At 41.9% G+C, this 24,106-nt stretch overlaps 1 protein-coding gene across 12 annotated transcripts in view; it reads left to right on the forward strand.

Moving 5' to 3' along the window:
- LOC137378079 (teashirt homolog 2) overlaps positions 1-24,106 on the forward strand; it is a 570,240-nt gene that overhangs the window by 320,481 nt on the left and 225,653 nt on the right. Inside the window, exon 4 of one of the 12 annotated variants that reach the window (XR_010976548.1) lies at positions 17,232-17,361. The exons of 9 other annotated variants lie outside the window; for them this stretch is intronic. The gene's annotated coding sequence lies outside the window, so the exon portion shown is untranslated. Of the gene's footprint in view, positions 1-12,800; positions 14,261-17,231; positions 24,104-24,106 lie in introns of those variants that run through there. 2 more of the 12 variants (XM_068048147.1, XM_068048148.1) reach the window with 2 other exon arrangements.

Consider the following 24,106-nt stretch of genomic DNA (forward strand, 5'->3'; position numbering starts at 1 on the left):
ACAACTGACCCATGGATACCCAACTGGATAGATAATAGAACCAAGTGAGTGCAGTTCCATCCAGCATTGGAGGAGGATGATGTGATCAACCATATCAAAGGCTGCAGATGTGTCAAGAAGGAGGAGGGAGGATCGTTTACCACAGTCATATTGACTGTCATTTATGACTTTGAAAGGGCCATTTCAGTACTGTTGCAGCAATAGAAAGCTGATTGGAGGGATTTAAACATGAGGTTCAGGGAAAGATTGGCATGGATTTGGGAGGCAATAGCAGATTCAAGGACATTAGAAAAGGGAGGTTGGAGATGGAGCAGTAGTTTGCAGAGACAGAGGGGTAAAGGGTGTTTTTTTTTTATAAAAGGAGTGGTCTGATGACTATAGATTTACATAGACTTAAGGAGAGAGAACCATTAAACAGATCAGCTAACATGGGGCCATAAAGGGAAGCAGGTAGTCAACAGTTTGGTGGAATAAGGTTGAGGGAACAAGAGGTGGGTCTCAGATAAGATCAGCCCAGACAGAGCATGAGTTGAGATAGGAGAATAACTAGAGAAAGATGTGAAGTTATAACATTAAAAAAAAAATACAGAAATCTCCCATTTGTTCCTGCAACTCCTCACATTTACATCACAGTAAAAAAGTGATGTGAATTAACCCTAATAAATTAATGCCTTTCTCATTACCTCTATTTATATTGTACAGGCAGCACAGTGGCGCAGTGGTTAGCACCGCAGCCTCACAGCTCCAGCGACCCGGGTTCAATTCTGGATACTGCCTGTGTGGAGTTTGCAAGTTCTCCCTGTGTCTGCGTGGGTTTCCTCCGGGTGCTCCGGTTTCCTCCCACATGCCAAAGACTTGCAGGTTGATCGGTAAATTGGCCATTATAAATTGTCACTAGTATAGGTAGGTGGCAGGGAAATATAGGGACAGGTGGGGATATGGTAGGAATATGGAATTAGTGTAGGATTAGTATAAATGGGTGGTTGATGGTCGGCACAGACTCGGTGGGCCGAAGGGCCTGTTTCAGTGCTTTATCTCTAAACTAAATCATATCTGTTATCATTTTCAATATACATGGTATTGGATTGATCAGATTGGAGTTTCTGCACAGTTGCACTGCATTCTCAATTGGAGTTAGGCTTCTTTCCTAGAATACAAAATTCACTGATATAATGAAAAATAGACATTGATTAATGGGGAGGCCTCAACATCGAACTGTCCATCTAAATAATGCAGGGAGCATATGCTGCAGAAACTTCAGCTACATCCAAATTGGTGCTATGTGGCCTTAGAAGTCCAAAATGGTGCACAAAGTTCTGGTGCGAGCTGCACTATTGGTGAGGGCATTAGTGCGCATGGAGCATCTGCTGGAATTATGCAGAGTAGGTAGATCCATGATGTCCAACAGCGTGTAACGCTAATTTGACTCCAGCACTACCATCTTGGGGCTGAACACTCCAGCTAATGTGGTCTCAATCACACGCTGCTGAACACATGTTCAGCAGCAGGAAGGACCCACCACCAGCGCTATTTAAAGGGATCATCAACTTTCTGGTTAATTGTTGATGGATTTCTATTGGCTGTTGCTACGATTATACAAGTCTTTCATGCTTTCTGGAGTTCTTTAAAGTTGACAGTCTACAGAGTGGTATGGCAGGTTCTGAAGGACTTACTCCTGACTTCAAAGCTCCTACATAAGCCTGTTGCTCCCAAACATGGGTGCAGTATGAGGTATTTCCCCTTGGAATACAGCATCACTGGTAGAATGAGCAGGACAAGCTACTCAAAGGGGAGGAGGAGAAGAAAGACTCTCAGCAGGATGCCATATCTACTCGGGTTGTTCAGGGAGCTATTCTCCTACCTAAACCTCAGCGAGGAACAGTGTGCGCGATGTCTGCTTCACTAATGACATCTTCATTGAAATCTGTCATCTGCTGCAGTCACAACTGCAACCTCAGAGCATGGCGAGGATGGCATTGGTTGGGAAGGCGACCATGATAATGAACATTTTAAGCTTTAGACTCCTTCCATGCTGGAGCTGGAGATATTTGCGACGTCTCACAGTTTAACATCCACTTTCGCGTAAGAGAAGTCATTGACTCTAGTCAAAGAGAGCTGACTACATTTCAGTCTCTCTCGCCAGAGAGAAGCAGGCAGAGCAAGAACCCAGCTTTGCGAGGGTTGCAGCCTTCCCCTGGTGCAGGGCGCCATTGATTGCATGCATGCCACTTTGCAGGTGCCGCATGTCAACTGAGATGCACTGCAACAGATAGGATTTCCACTCCCTCAGCATCCAGCTGGTGTGTGACCATACGCAGCAGATCATAAAGTTTAATGCCTGGTATCATGGCAAATGTCACAATGCCTTCATTGTGCAGCAGTTCACTATACCATTTGCATTTGAGCCACCATGACAAACCCAAGGGTGACTGCTGGGTGATGAGGGCTATCCATTGACCACATAACTATTGAGTCTGCTGTGCAATCCACATACACGTAGGTAGCATGTTTCCAATGAAAACAGTGCTGCCAGACCATTGGTGTGCTGACACAATGCTTCCGCTGCTTGAACTATTCTGGAGGAGCCCTGCAGTACTCGGCAGAGCAGGCATCAAAATTGATGGTGCTCTACTGTATGCTGCACAATCTCACCATCCTGAGGGGGCAACCCTTGCAACCTGCTATATGGTGAGCTCCTGCAGAGGGGGCAACCTAGACAGCTCCTTTAAGCCTAGACTGACCGTGAACTGATGGTGCTCAACTCATCCAATTGTGAATCCAGTAAATGCAACTCCAATTCCCCATTCACCACCAGTCCCACACCTTAACTTCCTGCTTTTTCTGACCATCACATTGTCCACTTGTGGAGAGATGGTGGCGTAGTGGTAATATCACTGGACTAGTAATCCAGAGGCCCAGGCTAATGTCCCAGGGACATGGGTTCAAATCCCAATACAGCAGCTGGTGGAATTTAAATTCAATTAATTAGTTAAAATAACTGGAATTGAAAGCTAATCTCAGTAATGGTGCCAAGAAACTATCAACTATTGTAAAAACCCATCTGGTTCACTAAAGTCCTTTAGGGAAGGAAATCTGTCGTCCTTACCTGGTCTGGCCTACATGTGACTCAAAGTCCAGAGCGCTGCCCTCTGAAATGGCCTAGCAAGCCACTCCCTTGGGACAGCACCTCAACAATCCTCTTAATGTGTTGGACAAATTGCTGGACTGCTGTGACACCCTGCAAGCCTCTTTGAACACCTTTATGTACACCCATAAAGGTAGCAGTCTGAGTGGGCATGGCAGCAAGCTGAGCTTGTATGCAAGCAGTTTCAGCTTCCACTGCAGCACCCAAATACTTCTGCTTATGCTGCAGTGGAAGATGAAAAATCAGCCACTCGCTGCATCATGGTTGGGTCTGCAAGTGTGCTCATTGAGTTGGCCACCACCTCCACATTGAAACGGAGGTGTTCCAAACTCTGCACAAAGCCCTGTGCCAAGTTGGTGCTGGACTCCTCCATGCTCCTTAATAGTGCCTGCAGGCTTTTTGGGAGGCCTGCCAATGCATCAAGCATTTTGTTGTACATCTCCATCAGTGTTCTTCTGTGGGCCATCCTATTGAAGTACTCATCTGAGTCCTCTGCAGTTGAATTAATGTCTGACCACACCTTCCAGCAAGCTGGCACCTGCACTACCCTTTCCCTATACCCCAACTGCAAGCCACTGTAGCCTGGTGTCTCACCACTTGTACATTCCAGCTTTAAGCTGTTGAACCATAGATTGGTTACAGCATAGAAGAATGCCTTATGGCCCATCATATTCATACCAGCTCTCTGGAAGAGCAACTCGCCTTGTCCCTCTCCCCCTCTACTGCAATTTTTCTCACTTCAGTTAATTACCCAATTCTCTTTGAAAACCACGATTGAATTTACCTCCACCACACTCAGGCAGTGCATTGCAGATACTAAACATGCACTACATAAGCAAGTTTTTCCTCATGTTACCATTGCTTCTTTTGCCAATCATCTTAAACCAGTGTCCTCTGGTTCTAGACCCTTCTGCCAATGGGAACAGTTTCTCCTTCCTACTCTGTTCAGACCTCTCATGATTTTGAGCAACTTTATCAAATCTCCTCTTAATCTTTTCTTTACCAACAAAAACAGCCACAGCTTTTCCACTGTATCCTTGTAACTGAAGTTCCTCATCCCTAGAACCATTTCTTGTGAATCTTTTCTGCACCTTCTGTAATGCTTTCACATCCTTGCTAAAGTATGGCGCCGAGAGTTGTACACAATACTCCAGTTGAGGCTGAACCAGGGTTTTATACAGGTTTATCAATTTGCTTGCTTTTGTACTGTGCCTCTTTTTATAAAGCTCAGTATCCCATATGCTTTATTAAACCATTTTCTCAAACTGCCCTGCAACCTACAATGATTTGTGCACGAATACCCCCCAGATCCCTCAGTTCCTGTACCCCCTTTAGAATTGTACCCTCTATTTTAGATTGCCTCTCCTCATTCTTCCCACCAAAATGTATCACTTCACACTTCTCTAGATTAAATTTCATCTGCTACTTGTCCACCCATTCCACCAGCCTATGTCCTCTTGAAGTTTATCACTAGCTTCCTTACATCCAAGTTTTGTGTCATCTGCAAATATTCAATTTGTGCCCTGTACACTAATGTCTCAGTCATTAATAGACATCAAAAAAAGCAGGGGTCCTGACAACGAACCCTGGGGAACTTCACTATTTATCTTCCTCCAGTCTGAAAAACAGCCATTCACCACTACTGCCTATTTTCCTGTCACTCAGCCAACATTGTATCTATGCTGATACTGTCCCTTTTATTCCATGGGTTTTAACTTTGTTGACAAGCCTGTTACATGACACTTTATCAAATGCCTTTTGGAAGTCCATGTACACCATATCAACCACATGACCCTCATCAACCTTCTTCATTACTTCATCAAAAAACTCAAGCAAGTTAGTTAAACACAATTTGCCCTTAACAAATCTATGCTGGCTTTCCTTAGTTAATCCACATTTGTCCAAGTGCCTGTCATTAATTTTGTCCCGAATTATCAATTCAAAAAGCTTTCCCACCATTGAGATGCTGGGCTTATCCTGACACCCTTTTTTGAACAAGGGTGTAACATTTGCAAATCTCCAGTCCTCTGGCACCATCCATTAATCTAAGGAGGGTTGGAAGATTATGACCAGTGCCTCTGCAATTCCCACACTTACTTCCCACAGTATCCTTGGATGCATCTCATCCAGCCCTGGTGACATCAAATTTAAGCACAGCCAACCTATCCAATGTCTCCTCTATCAATTATTTGCCCATTCAGTGTCTCAACTATCTCCTCTTACACTATGAATTGGGCAGCATCTTCTTCCTTGGTAAAGACAGATGCAAAGTACTCAGTTTGTATCTCAGCTATGCCCTCTGCCTTCATGCATTAATCCCCTTTTGGTTCCTAATCAGCTTTTACTATTTTTTATAGTTATAGTTTTTACCACCCTTTTACTATTTATGTGCCCATAGAAGACTTTTAGATTCCCTTTTATGTTAGCTGTCAGTCTCATACTTTCTCTCTGCTACTCTCATTCTTTCTTCACTTCCCTTCTGGACCTTCCATATTCAGCCTGGTTCTGAAATATATTATTCACCTGGCATCTGTCATATGCACCCTTTTTCTGCTTTATCTTACTCTCTCTTTTGTCATCCAGGGAGCTCTGGATTTGTCTGTCCTACATTTTCCCCTTGTGGGAATGTACCTGACTCTACCCGAGCTATCTCCATTTTGAAGGCAGCCATTGCTCCGTTACGGGTTTTGCAGGCCAATCTTTGATTTCAATTTACCTGGGTCAGATTTGTTGTCACCCCATTGACATTGGCCCTCTCCAATTAATTATTTTTGCTCTGGATTGCTCCTTGTCCTTTTCCATAGCTAACTTTAACCTCATGATACATTGATCACTGTTTCCTAAATGTTCCCCTACTGACACTTAATCCACTTGGCCCACCTTATTCCCAGAACCAGATCCAGCAGTGCCTCCTTCCTCATTGGGCCAGAAACACTGATGTAGAAAATTCTCTTGAATACACTTCATAAACTCTTCCCCTTCTCTGTCCTTTACACTATTACTATCCCAATCTATATTAGGATAATTAAAGTCCACCATAACTGCTCTAAAGTTCTTGCACCTCACTAATTTCCTTGCAAATTTGTTTCTCTACATCTTTTCCATGAGACGGTGACTTATAAAATATACCCTAGATAGTAATGGTGCCTCTCCTCTATTGTTACTTAGCTCTAACCAAATAGATTGTGTCCCTGACCTCCCTAGGACATTCTCTCTACAGCACTGTAATGTTCACCTTGATCTGTACTACTACCCCCCCCCTACCCACCTTCCTTCCCTATTTTTCCTGAACACCTTGTATGCAGGAATATTTAGTACCCAGTCCTACCCTCTTTTGAACCAGGCCTTCATTATCACTACAAGATCATATTCGCATGTGGTGATTTGCACCTGCAGCTCACCAGCCTTATTTACCACACCCCACACATTCACATACATGCACAGTAACCCTAATTCAGACCTTATTTCATTCCATCTTACTCTGACCCCATCTAATACTTTACTATTTCCTATTCTAGTGCTATCACTCTCCCAATTCTCCGTGCACCTTGGTTTTCCTTGTTGATATTAACTCCTGGTTCCCACACTCCTGCCAAGTTAGTTTAAACCCACCACAAAACCACCTGCAAGGATACTAGTCCCAGCTCTGTTCAGGTTTAACCCATCTGGCCTGTGCAGTTCCTGTGTCCCCCAGAACTGGCCTCAATGTTCCCAGCATCTAAAGCCCATTCTCCTGCACCATCTTTCCAGTTATGTATTCATCTGCTCTATCCTTCTATTTCTGTACTCACTGGTGTGTGGTACTGGGAGGAATCCAGGGATTACTACCTTTGAGGTCCTGCTTTCTAATTTATTTCCTAGCTCCCTAAACTCTGCCTGCAGGACCTCATCCTACATATGTCATTGGTACCAATATGGATCACGACTAGTGGCTGTTCACCCTCCCCCCTTAGAGTGCTCTGCAGCTGCATCCTTGACCCTGGCATCAGGAAGGCAACATACCATCCTGGATTCACATCTGCAGAAATGCCTATTTGTTACCCTAACAATCAAATCCCCTATCAGTGTTGATTTACCAATTTTCCTCCTGCCCCCCCACCCCCATACAGCTGAGGCAGCTGTGGTGCCATGGACTTGGCTCTGGCCGTACTCCCCAAAGGAACCATCATCCTCACCAGTATTCAGAGGTGGATACTGGTTGGAGTGTGAGATGCACTCAGGGGACTCCTCGACTTGCTGCTTGGATCTCCTTGACTTGCTGACGGTCACCCATTCCCTCTCTGCGTGCCTACTCTTAAGCTGCAGAGTGACCACATTTATAAAATGTGCTATCTACAAAACTTTCAACCTTGTGGATGTGCTGTCATGACACCAGCTGCTGTTCAAGCTCCAAAACCCAAAGGTTGTGCTGCTGCAGCTAACAACACTTCCTGCACATGTGGTTATCCAGGACAGAAGAACCTGGAGTTCCCACATACAACAGGATGCACATTCTACAAGTCCAAGCTGCTCTGCTTGGCCTCTATTTATTAGACTATTACATTTATAACTTTAAAAAAAAAAAGATTTACCAGCTATTCACCAGTCAGCTGCTTTTCATGTTGATGTTTCTTTATACAAAAGTTAACTGAAATGTTTCAGTTAACTCTGATTATCTAAACACTTTAGATTGTTTTCCTGAAAAGTTCTCAAATCTTTAGTGTTATTTAATTTTAACTTTATTCCCTAGATCTAATTGATCACTGACTGTAATTAGATGATAAATATAAAATTGGCTTTAGTTTAAGTATTTGTACTAATTAATCAGTCTACAATCTAGCCAAATTTTATAGTTGACTATCTTAGATGAAATTAAAAACTTACCAGAAACTCAGCCCAAATGACTCCTTGTCCTGGGATGTCACTTCACTCCCAGGACAGCCCAATTATGCTCTGTTGTGACACTCAGCTCCCACTCTTTTTAAATCTCTGCTTACGGCTGCTCACCTAATTAATGCCTCTAACCTCACCTTTCAGGTCTCACTGTCCTTCACACCATTTCTTGTTTTGTAAAAGATCAGAACAGCACCTCTTCCCTCACTGCACTGAATTCACCCATCTGTCCAACTCCCAGAATAAGCATTCTGTCGAAGCTGTGCTCTGTCAAGTTGGTCTTCCAGTATTAGTAAAAGCCTCTTGTATTTATACTAGTGGAAATTCCAAAGACCTGTCAGCCCCTGCTGACCAGATAACGAGTTCTAACTAGCCATCTAATTAACTAACTGTGCAGCTGCCACAAGCAGGCAGCTTTTTTACTGCTGACAAACACAGTGAAAGAAACTACAAGTTAAGGTTAAAGTTAAGTTAAATGCTAAATGCAAAACTTGACTAGATTGTAGAAAGAGTTGCATTCTTAAAACACTTAGAATTCCCTCACTAACCAAATTCCTGAGATAAATACTCAGTGGAAGCTGTACTCTTGTCGAGCTGGCCTCCATGCTACTTACTGAAAAGCAAGCAGTCAATATGTGAGCTTGCGACTGCGAGTGACACTTCACTTTCTTCTTGCTCTTCTACCACTGCCTGGCCAGATTGCAGTTCCTGGGTATCTGAAAGAAGAAAGGCACAAGGGTAGGATTGTGGTGAGGGGAGGGAGGGAAAGCAAGAAGTGCAAGATTACACCATCTGTAGCTTGTAAACCAGAAGAGATTGTGAAATGAGGAGGATGTGGGATGTAGAAGGAGGATTAATTATGAAGATCCCATCATCGTCGAGGATTTCAGCTCCACTGCTGGTCATGGTCTTATTCATGGCCGCTGTAATGATGGCGACCACCGTCTCCTCCCCTGGAGTAGGAACATACAGACATGCCTGTTCCCCACCTTTAGGGTGCTGTTGCCTCTGCTTATGCACCACTTTGTCCTGCAAGAGAGAAGGAAGTAAGTCAGTGAGTGTTGTGAAGTCTGGGTCATGAGGTTGTCATGGTTGAATTACTCGCAATATGTATAAGCTGTGAGATATGCGTGTGAGGCTTGCAGCAATGACAAGTGCGTGAGGGTAAGGGGAAGTATGAGTCGTGATTGATAGAAAGTATCAGTAGGTAAGTGATAGGGTCCGATGAATTGAGTAGTGACTGAGGCTAGTGGTGCAGTTGGTGGAATAGCATTTGCATATGCATTCAGTGACCTTGACTACTCGTGAGGTCGTTGAACTTCTTCTGGCACTGCATCCAAGTCTTTAGGGCTTGACTCCTGGCATTGGCCTCAATAGCTATCTAGTCCCACTACCTTCTGAGAGTTTTTCTGGAGGGCCCCCAGCCCCCTGTGAATAAAACACATCTCTCCTCTGCATCTCCTCAACCAAAGCCTCCAGTGCAATGTTGGAAAATTGTGGAGCCTCCTCTCTCCCATGTTGTGCCATTCTTGTGTCTTTCCCAGCTCAGAATCAGTTATAATGACTTCCAGCACCTCCAGCTATAGTGCACCTCTCCTTTAAGAGGCGCAGTCTAGCCTTAAGTCGTGCAGGCTAGAAGTAACTGATGTTAGCCTCTCAAGATTTTGGGCCTCCTGGTGAGGTGGGAAGCCACTCAACAGCACGGTTCATGCTGGCTGCACGCTGCTATCTTCTAAATTAGCAGGCAGCACAAAGTTGCCTGTATTGGAAGCAACGGTTGGAGGTTAATCCTGATCCCCGTGCCTGTTTTCGGGGGGCTATTGAATTTAGCCCCTATAAACTTTGTAAATTTCAAACACATTTGAACAATTTTTTTAATGAAAAGAATGATCTTTATCTGGGAAACAAACCAACTGTAAAAACTAAAAGGAATGCCAAGGCTTGTATCACCACCTCATAGCCTATGTTTGCTAGGTATGAAGCCCAGAAGCCAAACGTTGCAATTTTAATCCAATATTTCATTGTTTGTAGAATTTATACCAACATGACTTTGATCCTGGTTTCACATTGTAATGTAAATGTGCTGCTGTGCCACTCAGTCTGATTATGAAGCAAATAGCATTGACCAAACAGCAATCTTGAATCTCAGTTCCAACATTTAAGCCCAAAATGTTTCGCTGCTGAAATTACTAATACTGGCTAATATAAGGAGATTCAGCCAAAGCGAAAACATCATTTAAAACTATTTTAGTTTTGAGATGTTAAAATGTAAAGTTGTCAATTGAAATTTGAAATAAACAATTTTATTTCCAGGCTGTCATATAGTCTATCCAATGTAATAGTAATAAACATGATAATCTGTAATAGTATTTAATACTGGCAGAACCACATTCAGCTTTCCTGTTATTTTCAATTAAAATAGAATATATATATGTGTGTGTGTATATAATATATGCATGCCACAGGTGGCTCTGTCAGATCTTCCATTTCAGAAGTCATACATAAAGGGGGCCATTTAGAGATACATTTTGATCATTTTTAGGGAAATATTTAAGTACTGATTTCAGTTAATGATGCCTTTCTTCAAACTGTAATAGTAATTTACAGCTTCTTGCACCCAAAATGGCAAAGGGTCATACATTTTTAAAATCCCCTCCATAAAATTGTACTTGTATTAGAGATGTGGTAACAGAAATTTCCAGTAATTATTATTTTGTCATCCGATGAGTCAAGGGAAATACCAATTATGGTAAAAATTTGAATACTGGTCATTGTGCACCTTTATTACATAGATATAGAAAATGTCAGACTGATTTGAATTCCAGCACAATTTGCCTTTCATGTGGGTCAGATTATGGAGTCACTGTTGTATATGTGTACATTAGCAAAAAGAAACACTGTCTTTTTAATTGCATATTCAAGTTGAAATCTCTTTGCAGAGACTTGCGGTAATGTTCACATGAACAAAAGCTGGAGCGCTGAAATAAAATTATTTTCATTTATGCCCAGGTTTCACTGAATTAAGGTCACTATGATCCTTCATTAAAATTGTACTTTTTTATGAATGAACAAAAGCACAAAACCTTTAAGAATCATTATTTAATTCCTAAAGTAAACAGCCCAGATTTTGTGGTAAGAATAATGGTGAAGCTGTCAGTGTTAATCTTTATTAAACGATAAATCAGAAATTCAACATTACAATGCGTGAAGGTGTGAAGTTGCTGTACTTACCCACTAGTTAACCACTGGTGCATTCAGGTGTAGGTGTAATTATTAATGGTGTGATAAATCTTAATTACTGCCAAACAACCTCTCTGCACTGAAAATTCAATTTTACCAGTGTGGAGTCTCATTCCTTTATATTTTGTTTATTGTTGGAGATTGTGTGGTGAGGGTTGGTTGGATATTGCATGAAAGGTAGTCAGACATCACGGAGTGGTGGTGGGGGGGAGCGGGCTGGCCCAGTCAGCCAATCACAGGAATCTAATTGCTTGCAGGTGAGACTTGTGCTCCTCCTGTCCCACAAGCAGTGCAATAAAGGCACATACCTCATGGATCCAGTCCTTCGAGTATTTTTTAACCTGCCGAGATTCCCCATGCATTAAAAATTATAATTAAGTTAAGAGGCGGCATGCAGCCTCCTTAAAGGATTTTACAGTCCAATCCTCTTCCTGAGAGTGAGTTGGCCTCCTTCCCCTGACCTGCTTTCATTAAAACTGGAAGTGGATGGGTTAGAGTCAGGTTTGAGAATTGAGTTTTTTTTTTACTCTTCCACCAACCCCAACCCACCTCCCCCTGAGTGTTAAAGTCCCTTATACTGGGAAGTAAGGTCTCTAATGTAAAAGCAAAAGACTGCGGATGCTGGAAATCTGAAATAAAAACAGAAAGTGCTGGAAATACTCAGCAGGTCTGGCTGCATCCGTGGAGAGAGAAACAGAGTCAATGTTTCAGGTCTGTGACCTTTCATCAGAACCCAATTAGCATGTAGTTAACATAGGGCAGGCCTTCGGGAACCGACAACAGCTGTCAACCAAAAGTAAACTTCTTTAAAGTCAATTTTTACATACATCCTCCTATGGAGCCAGAAGTAGTGGACATGCTCACCTGACTCCACAGTTGTCACAATTGAGCCACAGCCACCAACCCCACCCCACTGCCCCCCCCCCCCGTCCCACCATTGCCTGCTCCACTCCCAGGATTTGCTTCTGGCTGGTGCCAAGGCCCAGTTTTGGGCCAGCCTCAGATCTCTCAGTTGGAACGTGTGATAGCTGCGTAGTGCCGAGTTTGAGCCAAAAAGCTCTACCCCTTTGTTTCCAATTATGATAATACTATGGGGAAAGTCACGCAGTCTCTTGTTACCCAGATATTTTCATGTATTTGATACAGTTTCAGGTTATGCCACTGGGGATCAGTCACTGCAATAGAGTAACTACACTTGTAATTAGCAACGTAACCATAGGCTCACTGTAATACTATTGTATCATATGGGGAGCTACTGCCTTCGCTCCATACTTTCTGTCATGCTCACGGAAGGAGCCGTGATGAAATATAAACAATGAACTGGAGAAATTATGAAATGAGAAAGTAAAAAACTGTGGTACTTGACTATTCCACAAAATGGAAGAACTGTTAAATTGATATATTCCTCTCCCCCACCCCGCACTGGAAATATACACGTTTGTCTGCTGAAAATGAAACTTGTTTACCTCGTCTGAATTAGCTTTGGGGAGAACCCATTGAAATTGAAAGGAGCTTATTACATATAGATGACTTTTATCTACAGGAATAAACTAACAAAGACTCTTCGCAGACAGCCTGTCTCCATAGCCAAGGTCACCGTAATGGGTGTGAAGAACACCACTTCATCGAAAATGGACTAACAATCAGAGGCCATCATACAATAGTGGCTCCCATAATCTGGAGAATTGAATGATCACATTGAATGAAACCTGGGAGAGCAGCCAAAGAAGACACCAAAAGCCACATTCCAGCAAAAGGCTGTGAGATCAGTCCAGCTAAACAAGAAGCCCTGCTGCTGATACGGTACTTCAACTTGCTGCATCAGAGAAATTTAAAGGGGACTTTTTTAAAAAAAAACTCCCCACCAGTGGAAGTAAACCAAGAATTTCCATCAATGTCTCCGGGCTGAAGTGTTAACCACAAGAAATCTACAACACCTCAGCAAGTTCAAGACTGCAAACATCCAAGCCTGCACCTTTGAAAAGACTTTCCTTCTGAGAAGATTGAACAGATTTCTGTAAACCACGAGCTCTTACATCACTTGGGACTTTAATTGCATCTTACCCTATTCTTTCTATCTATCCTTATGTGTGCATGTGTGTGTGAATGCGTGAGTGAGTGAAGGTTGTGGACAATTTGGGTTTTGCAGTTTAAATAAATATTTAAACATCCTTTTTTTAAACCTATGAGAAAACCTGTTGCCATTTGTTTATTTGGGAAACAAAACACTCAGGGACTAAACACCATTTTTTTTAAAACACACTGTCGTCGGACTCTCCTGCTCCCTGGGAAACCCCTTGGCAACGGGGCGTCGGTGAGCCCTCTGCCCCCCACCTCCCGTTGCGGTTCTGTGGGCTGACCCTGCCTCAAGGGGGCCCGTAAAATACACCCCTTCATCTGCCTTTGGTATAGGTCGCCCAGTGGTTCTACACATTGGTAAACTGCCACCCTGTGCCATAGAATGCTAGGATGCAGTTCAAGATTAGGAATTCCTCATAAAATACATTTGCAATCTCAACTTGCCAATCAGAGAATGAGTAAAAACCAGAACAAGGAGAGCAGAAGGTGTGTTTCCCCACTGCCCACACCTCCACAACAGCAAATGAATGAAATTTTAACTCTTTCTTTTTAATTTTTGTGTCTACTACTGGTCCAAGCAGCCTGCTTACATTTGAGTGGTGATTCGTACAGGAACAGAAGAGAAGTGAGGAGGAAAACAGCAAAATATAAAAACAAGGTCAATATAAGTACAATGGGCATGCAGTGAGGCAGATTTTGGTACACCTTTAATAGCCAGTAAAAATCATCTTGATCATTGCTTACACATTTGTGGTGTTATTAATAGAGCCTTTAAATAACTCTTCATTAAGGGGAAAGTGAATTGTTGCACTGAATGCTTACTCCATGACTGAAAGTGAGTACAAATACATACTTCTTGAGTGACAGGGTTGTAAATGAGTTATGAGACCTCCTCCATGAGTGGAATGAACATCACATTTGACAACACCCTTTTTTGAAATTTCTATTTGTACCTGTTATGTGTTCCTGTTGCACATTATTTTGTAACAAATTTAAATAAGCATAACTTTCTTTAATAGAGGTCTTTGATTTTCAAAATGATATTCCATTTTGAAAAGAGTAGTATCAAGTAAGACCATGCATGTGGATATTGAGAGCCAGCATGAGAGTTACCTGCGTTTTTCATAGTGTAAGCATGCTTTGATTCTGATTTCGATACCACAGAAACCTTAGCAGTTGTAGCTGTGAGTTATCATGGTTATTCTTGGCTCTACCTGTTGGCTTTTCCTGAAATTACTGCTTTTATTTAAAACAAACTTACATCTTTTTCACCAAATTTCACTTTTCCAATCTCCTCCAATCTTTCCCCAAAGACAGTGACTGACTCTAGCTCATTATAGTTCCACATGTGGGATCACCTTCCACCACCACATCCATATTCAGTATTCTTGCATGGGCCTTAATAGTGAAGTTCAGCTGGATATTTAATTGCAGGGGCATCAACGTTGTCTCAACCCTGACATCCACATGTAAACTTCCAGCAGGGTCACAGCAATCAGAAGTGGGAAATCTTGCTGATTTTCTCCTCCCTCAAGAATACTGAGGTCAATTGTAATTGTTCTGGTTGAGATTAACTAATTTAGCACAGATTAGAGATTAAACCTGGGACCAATTTGGTCTGTAGGGCTCAGCCACTCATTAAATAAAGTCACTGAGCCACAAATTTTGTCTTTTTCAACTGCCAGTGCCTCATGAGGAAGTGCTTCTGTTCAATGTATAATTTCAGACATGAAATGACATCTGTATCATTTAGTGTTATTAACACATCTGGTGTACAAAATTTACTTTCATGAACCCCTTTGCTAAATCCAAACAGTTTTATTGTATGCTCTTCATATATTTGGGGAATGTTAGTTTCTTTGGGCTGGATTTTACCAAGCCCACGACGTTGGGCTCTGTGGCGGAGGAGTGGGCATGGAAGTTTGTTCCGGGAGAGGCCCGTCACGGAGGCCAATGCCTGGAGGGCCCGACCCGATCATCCCGACAGCGGTGAGGTTACATGGCAGTTCCCCCGCTGCTGGGCGACAGAACCTGGATTTAAATATTTAAATTACTGACATGCATAAATTTAACTTACCTTCAATCTTCCAGGCCCGCCGCGATCTTCGGCGCGATGGCCGGCACTCCCGCGCCTTCAAATCCCCGTCCGAGGAAAGTCGACGTGTCACTGTGGGGACGGGGGAGGAGTTAAGTTTTTCAGTGCGGGGGGAAGCAGGGTCAAATAAACATAATGGGTGTAGGGATGGTGGGAAGGGGTGAACTTTAAACTTTGTGCAGTCCCGGGGGGGCGGGTGGTGGTCAAATTTAAAAGGTAAATTTTTGTGGGGGGGGAAGAGCAAATAATTTAATTGTTATTGGGGTCGGGAAAGGGGTGTTAGAAATCTATTTGATAAATTTTGGGTGGATACTGCTTTAAAACTTCAAATTGACCGGCAGGGCTGGCTGTCCTCTAAAAATGGTGCCAGCCCCTGTGCACAGGCAGCTGACGCCATTGCCAGGTCTGGTGTTCAGGCCACCATTTTTTGAGCTCGCTGCCAAGATCGGTGGTGGGCTGTTAAAATCCAGCCCTTTTTGTTTTCACTGAGTGAGTAGTACAGATAATTTACTTCTCAAATATACTGTCAGAGGCATTCCTTGTTTGATCTGACAGTAGGCATACTTGAGCAGGGTAGGAGGGGTTCCCCTCCCCATCCAAGTTAACTTCTTCCTTCTCAGAAGACCCAATAAAGACAGGCAACACTTGGTCTCTATTGGAAGCTTGAGTGAGCCACCAAGCTTTCCCACTGCTCTATTACTTGCCATGTTTTGACACGGGGGGTGGCGGGGGACGGTCACAAATGATCATTTATTGCAGCAGCTCTGTTAGATCATAATGCAAAAAATTGGATAAAGGATAAGGTGGATAGAAAAGGAAAGCTATATTCACTTAAAAGAAATTTTCTTTACAGTAGATAATTAACAGAAGTGATTGTAATCAGCTTAAATCAGTAAAGGTTTGGATTATCAAAGTTCTTGTTCACAAAATAGAAATCACTTATCAAGAATTTACATATATGAAGTTTATTGTCCTAAATAAATCTAAAACCAGTCGTGTACTTAAAGGAAAAAGAAAAAAAAGCTGAAGATTTTAAGTGCTAATGAAAGTCGTTGCATACTAAACTGATTAGTTCCTTTGTGCATTTTTGTGCCTGTCAAGTCATAAGCTACCTCTGGACATCACATCGCTGCCTCATAATAGACACCTGACATTCTGTGGTAAATGGAAAAAGAACTAAGCAGAACAGCAAATATTCTAATGCGTTGACACTCACTTGCCCTCTATTGTTCAAAATGAGGAGCAATCATCATTGTTCATCAAATGGCTCCTAATGCAGTTAAAGCATTCAGCTATAATTTCTTATTGCATTTATAATTACTGTCATAGACTATACACCTCAGTGAGCATATTAAAGCCATAAATTATGTAGGCCTTGCCATAGCTGAGGAAGTTGATTTTTCTGGCAGCAGTTATTTGTTAGGGAGCTAGGCTTTTCAGATAAAAAAGATGACTGAAGTGCTTGAACAATGCAAGGAATACTTTGTTCAGTCAGTCATCTAGAGTTGTCTCAGGTAATTGCAAAACAACCAAGTTCTAGTGTTTTAATAATCCATTCCATTAACAGGACTACAGTGTACTGGTTGAGTGGCACTTTAGTCAGAAATTGTTTTTCTGTGATTGTTTCTATATAGAGTAAATTGATATAAAATGTTCTGCAGTAAAATACGCAAAATCGTTCCTTTCAGGGCATTGATGAAGGGTGTTTTTCTACTTCCAAATCTTTACCAGTAAAAACCTTTCAATCTTCAAAATTTATATGCCTTTTGTTTTGCTTATTTTCCTTTTGTCATTTTGTAGATGCCCAGCTTCCTTCTAACATCTCAGATTGACATTTGGTTATCTGCCAAGCAAGAAGCCCACATAATCACAGCAACAAGAGCAAAAATGCTGTACCACAGATGCTGGCAGAAGAAAGCCGAGTGGCTTTGTAGGTGATACAATCACAAAGACTTGAAGGTTAACATGTGACTTTTTAAAAATATGTGTGTGTATATATATATATATATATATATATATATATACAGGAACTAAATAAACCTTCAAAGAGGCAGAGCTTTTTTGTTCACCTCACATTCCTTAAACTAATAACAACTTTATGATTATTGGAGTCAAAAGCCGTTAAGGTCAAAATCAATTCATTCAAACCAAATGTTGTGCTTATCAGTGATGAAGCTCCATTAAACATTAATGTAGGGTACTTACAAAAGTTGATCCTAACGGGAGAGTGACATTTGTAAGCATTTGAGTGGCACCTAAAGAACACAATACAGAATATAGTTAGTGAGATATTTGTGATTGTGTTACATGATAAATCAAAAAGAAAAATACTGTTTATCTGACAACAAAAGAGGAATCCTCCTCTTGGTATAATACTTTTATAGGAAGCTCTCTTATTGCCCTGTACAGACAATCAACAACTTAATAAGTTGGAAAGGGATAACTTAACAGGCTGGAAATGTCAGATGTGCTAAACAGATTCTTCACAAGTGTAGTCAGTGCATTTATTCATTTTGGCTGTAATACAAAACAGTATGCATTATGAATAAAATTTAAGGGGCCATTTATATCTCAGGCATGGGATCAAGGAGAAACTCTGGGGCTCAGAGGCTCAAGCACTCCTTGCAGGGCCTGAAGAAGCACTCCTGCTCCTACTAGCCCACAAGGAATCTGCAGAAAAGGGCAATTTAAGTACTTTAATGGCCTTTCTGCCTTCTCCATTGACTGCCACAGGTTCTGCTGGTGGATTTGGCCCCATGCAGGCCTTCAGAATGTTTACATTGTTGCGCCAATGACATGATCAGGCTGCAACTGTTGAATGTAATGTAAGCACCTGCTTGCTTGGGTGGGCGGCTGTCCCAGGCCTTTGCTGAAGTGAGTTAATATAGTGGGGGGAATGCAGTAACAAGATGTGACTCCACCTGCCAGCTTTACCCACCACCCAAACCATTCCCACGGGCACACAAGATAAAAAGCAGCACTTAAAAATTAAATGAAGACGAGAAACATATCAGGTTTTTGTAAATAATTAAGAATTCCATGCAGAACATAAGAGAGTCCGATTTTATGCTAAGGCCATTCAGCCCATCAGTTGCATTCTATCCAGAGTTCTTCAGCGGAGTTTTACCTGCCCCTGGTGGTGGGAGGCAGGGACGCCATTAAAATAGCGGGATGCAGACCCGCCGGCGGGGCATTTTCCCAGCAGTGGGACTGGATGTGAAGCTGCTGCCTACTCCAAGGAGGTGGGCAGTCGATTTGCATATGTAACAACCCTCTTAGGTGCCATTTTATGGAGCTGCCGACATTTTACCAATGGTGGGGCGACTCCAGCCCCCCTCCCCGCCTCATGCTGAGGCTGACAGCTTAATAGAGGCAGCTTCCCTTTGGCAGCCCAGGGGGCCATCGGAGCAGGGAGGCTCCATGGCCCAAAGAAGGAGTTGCAAGCAGGGAAGGCAGTCTTTGTGGCCCCAACAATCTCCCCAGAGAAGTTTCCTCTTCAATCTTCAGCCCCTGAATTTTTCATTTTTATTTGAACTTAACTGTTGGAGGCTCAAGGTCTCCTGCCTGTAGTTCACTAGATTGATTCCAGGGATGAGGGGTTTGTCTTATGAAGAGAGATTGAGCAGTTTAGGCCTTTACTCTCTAGAGATTAGAAGAATGAGAAGAGATCTAATTGAGGTATAGAAGATGATTAAGGGGATTGACAAAGTAGACGTAGAGAGGATGTTTCCTCTGGTGGGGAAATCTAGAACAAGAGGTGATAGTTTTAGGATAAGGGGTAGCAGATTTAAAACCGAGATGAGGAGAAATTACTTCTCTCAAAGGGTCGTGAGTCTGTGGAATTCACTACCTCAAAGTGCGGTGGATGCCGGGCCATTGAGTAAATTTAAGGTGGAAATAGACAGATTTTTAATTAGTAAAGGGTTAAAAGGTTATGGAGAACGGGCAGGAAAGTGGAGTTGAGGCCGAGATGAGATCAGCCATGATTGTATTGAATGGCGGAGCAGGCTCAAGGGGCTGAATTGTCTACTCCTGCTCCTAGTTCTTATGACCTTATGCCTGCCTCTGCAGCGACCACCTCTCCCTGTGGCACTGCTGAGGCTTCAGAGCTGCTGGGCCCCTGATTGGGCCGTCAGCATCAGGAACCTGCCCACCATCCTTAATTGAACAGCGGGCCTACAGACCGCCAATTAGGAGGCTGTCTGTGGTAAAATTGTCACGCCAGTCCCGCTGCCGGCAAGTGCGTGCTCGGGACTTGCTATTTGCCCCAACGTCGGGGTCCTGAAGCCAGCGGTAAAATTCAGTCCCTTGTATTCTATTATGGATTTCTCTTATCCCCTACATTAAAGACCACTAACATCCTTCCTCTACGTTCTATGAAAAAGTCAAGCAGTATTGTTAAATATCTCTGCCAGGTTTGATCTTACTTATCAATCGTTGCTTTTTGAGGGCCCCAATTGACTAGAGGAGGTGTATCTGAGAATTGAAGGAGAGCAACTTTTATCCAGATACTTGAAGCTGGAGTGAAATGTAATTCTGGAAATATTGGCCACTTAGCTTCACCTCTTCAGTGAGGGACATGCATGAAACTATTGTATCTAAAGATTATAAAGTCATATTAATCGAATGGATTTTAAAATAATAGGTAACGCTTCACAAATCTGGTGAAATTCTTTTAGGATATAACTGAATTAGTGGATGGAGCCTAATCAGTGGACACAATTTACTTGACTTTGCAAAAGCCATTTAATAAGATTCTACATATGAGACTTCAATGATCATTAAGACTTATGAAGTTAATGACAGATTAGTCAGCTGGATTGATAACTTGATGGCAATTGGAAGTAGAATGTGATGATGTAGTCTCTTCCTCTCATTCAAAGTTGTTTAGTTCACATTATCTGATCATTAGCACTTAGTTCTCACTTTGCTGTTTTATTTATGTTGCTTAACTCAAATTATTGGATAATTCAGATTTTTAGTGTAGAATAGCCGCAGCCTCACAGCTCCAGTGACCCGGGTTCGGTTCTGGTACTGTCTGTGTGGAGTTTGCAAGTTCTCCCTGTGACTGTGTGGGTTTCCTCCGGGTGCTCCGGTTTCCTCCCACATGCCAAAGACTTGCGGGTTGATAGGTAAATTGGCCATTGTAAAAAAAATTGTAGGTAGGTGGCAGGAGAATTGAGGGAAGGTGGGGATGTGAGAAAGAAAATGGGATTAATGTAGGATTAGTATAAATGGGTGGTTGATGGTCGGTGCGGACTCGGTGGACCGAAGGGCCTGTTTTGGTGCTGTATCTCTGTATGACTCTATGACTCTAATAATTCAACTTTGAATTATCAGGTATAGACTGTAAAGTTTTGTCTGGGAGATACACGTGAATCTGTTCTAGATCCCTTGTGGTTCGTACAATTCATAAATTTGCTGATGAAGTAAAATACAATATAAGGGAGTTAAACCATATTTGAATGGTTATGGATCATATAAGAGCTGGCAAATGGATCTTAACTTGGATATAGGCATATGATGCATACTGGAGCAGGAAACAGCAAACCTGTACTTAAGACACTGTTTTAGATAGGATATAAAGTCAAAGAAATGAAACTGGGATCTGTTCTAAAGCAGGTGATCTGTTCCAGCAGATTCCCAACTACGTGGTGAAGTTGAAAACTAGCCCACAATTAATTTGAATTGAAAGTACGCAGGTAAATGTGGCATCCTGTAGAGCTGAAGCTCTAATTGAAAATGCATAAAGAGAGTGCATGCTATGCTGTCCCTATAAAACAAAACATTTAAAGGATTATAGTCCAACTTCTTGCTTTCAAAGGAGAGCCATGGCTGCTAGGAGCACGTCAGATAATCAAGTGTAAATTGGGCATGGTTTTCTGACCATTGCAATTAATTGATAGGAAATCATGTGCAACACACATCCAGATTTCTGATATGGACTCTTGTCTGACCATGTTCCCCACCAGAAGCGAGACTTTGGAAAATTACCTGTTTACTTGTCCTTGTTTCACTGCTGTTACAGGGACAATCCAACCCAGTGTTCTCCAGGTTAGGTATTTAGAAGTGACCTGGAATGGTGTACAAATCAGAGCACTTTGAGTTCTGAATTTATTTTGGATTTCACTCATACAAACCAACCTAACGTTACAGGATTTCATAACTTCAGTAAAATCTCAATTTAAAGATTGCCCCCAAAAGCTGTCTACTACACATTATGTTGGCACAATATGTATAACCCAAGATTGATTTATTTGTGGGTTAATGTATTTTAATATATTTAGCCATATGGTAATACTACACTTACAAAGTCAATTGGCATAAATGCAGCTAACAAGCTTGTTTATTATTCAGTCTCCTGTAGCCATTGCTTTCTAATCCCATCAGCTACAGTATCAACCACCCTCCCATCTTCACTGCATGCTCAAGCTGGTATTGCTGTTTGACTGTGTTTAAACTGTTGGTTCTGATAATACATCTTATGCAGTCTTGTAGTTATTTATGGTTGTGATCATTCTTCTCATTGACTGGCCCATGCTGATCTGAAGAAATCTAAATTAATCTTCTTCAAGATGTTGTCAGGATTTTATGTTAGAAATTAGGGAATTAACTAGGCTCCATTTTTAAAAACATAAAAGCAAAGTAAAAAAAAACTGAATATAAATTAAAATGTGTGCCAAGCCTCTGAAATGCTTTCCCACAGACCACCAGATTACCAACTAGGTAGTGAAGTCTACTCCAATCTGTCATGTGGCATACTGTTGAAACCTGTTGTGGATCCCGTCTCATTTTCAGCCCATTTCAAATCTACGTTCGCTGCTGTGGAGGCAATAGATGTCAGAACCAAGAGGCCCAAGACTGTCCTAGAATTGGTCCTCGGGCTTCAATAGCTTTCCATACGCAAGCTGCTGTTGCCTCCCACACATCCACAAACTGCTTACACACTAAGTGCTTGAGTGTCTGGCTGCTTGTCTTGCCAGCAATGGCTTGAAGCTATGTCCCAGGAGGGAGATTGGAGTGTCCAATGGAAAGGGCCGATCCCAAGGACTGTGGAGTCGGGGGAGCATACCTGTCCCTTCTGGTTCTGCAAGATTTCCTTTTAAGGAAAAAAGATGAAAAACACTTGCCTTTAGTTGGCAGCCAAAAGGGCTATTGAAGAATTCTGAGCGAGGCAGACCTATGCTTACTTTGCTTGTCATATGCTAACTTTACAGAGGGAACCTTCAACCAGCATTAGATTCCTCATTAACATATGCAAGAGGCCTAACTACTGTTTCAGACAGTCTCAAGGGACACTCAAAAAATGGGCACAATTCATACTAATTTCTACCCTATTCAGTCCATGCTGATTATTGCTATCAGGTCTGTTTTATCGGTGGGAGACATACAAAATAATTACAATTGTCTGCCGCATTATGAGAAAGCTATTTCATTGAGTCACTTTGTCCAAAATGGTGCTAATTGTAGCAACCATAGAAGGTTTCATCTACATACAGCATACTTTAAATTAATTTAGAGGATTCTCTGGACAGTCGCTTGTAGTCAAGTATTCCTTTAAGTATATAATCACAAAACTGCTGCTTGCAACAATGCAGTGCACTCTGTCTTTGATTTACTTCAGATCCTTCAATTCATATTGTGTATTCTGATGATTTTTAGCTGGGAAAAGAATTCCCACTATCAGAGGGTATTGCTAAGTCAATAACTCTATAAACCCTTCATTTGAAATACCTGTCCTGTTGGTGACAAATTAACCCAGTGAAGGAAAAAAAAGATTGAATGAGAGAAAATACTCAGGGAAGATTGATTTGAAGAAGGTTCTTTTGCCCCCATTGACAAACATCACTATAACTTTATGATCAATGCTTGGCATTCTATTCAGCAACTCCTGAGTCCATATATCATAGCTCAGTCACCCCAAAGTAACCAACAATATTTATGCTTAACGGATTTTTCTTTTCCCTTTCCAGTCGTTTTGTCCTGCTCTTTCAGAGATTATTTTCTTCCTGCTCTGTCCAAGTTTATTCCCTCCCCTCTTTGTTTCTTTATTTGTTGCATATTACATGTTTCTTTTCTCTGAATTTAGTGTCACTTTTCTCTCGATACTGTCCTTGTGTCTATTCCTTCTGCTCTTCCTGTTTTTCTTTGTTCTTTGCATTTCTTCTCTCCTGCAAATTCTGTGTTTCCTTTCTCCTTGCTCTCAGTGTTTCTCCCTTCTCATTCCATGTTTCTTTTGTATCTGTTCTTTACTGTGTTTCTTTTCTTCCTGCTTTTATGTATTCCTTTTCTCTGTCTCATGCTCTGTGTTTCCTCTCTGTCTGACATCAGTAATAAAGAATAATGGATGCAGTCACTAAAGCAACTACGAAATGGATCTCCAACATCATTAGTCACAAAACAAAATATGCACTTTCTGTCCAAGGTACAATTTGTTTTTTTAACATAGTGTTTTTACCTTCCCCTGATTTCTCAGCAAGCCTCATCAACATGAATGCAGAGGTTTTACATTTCACCTTGCCTACCCTTGCAGATGTTAGATTACTCCTGGGTCTAACAATTAACCCAGATGTAGCAAATTGCTTATTGGAATGCATTAGGATTTATGCTCTCAATTTAAACTGGAATTTGAAAATATCAAATGCAAGACCAGAGTCTTCTAAGTAACTATATGA

Source organism: Heterodontus francisci, chromosome 16 (assembly GCF_036365525.1).
Source record: "Heterodontus francisci isolate sHetFra1 chromosome 16, sHetFra1.hap1, whole genome shotgun sequence".
NCBI classification, from domain to species: Eukaryota; Metazoa; Chordata; class Chondrichthyes; order Heterodontiformes; family Heterodontidae; genus Heterodontus; species Heterodontus francisci.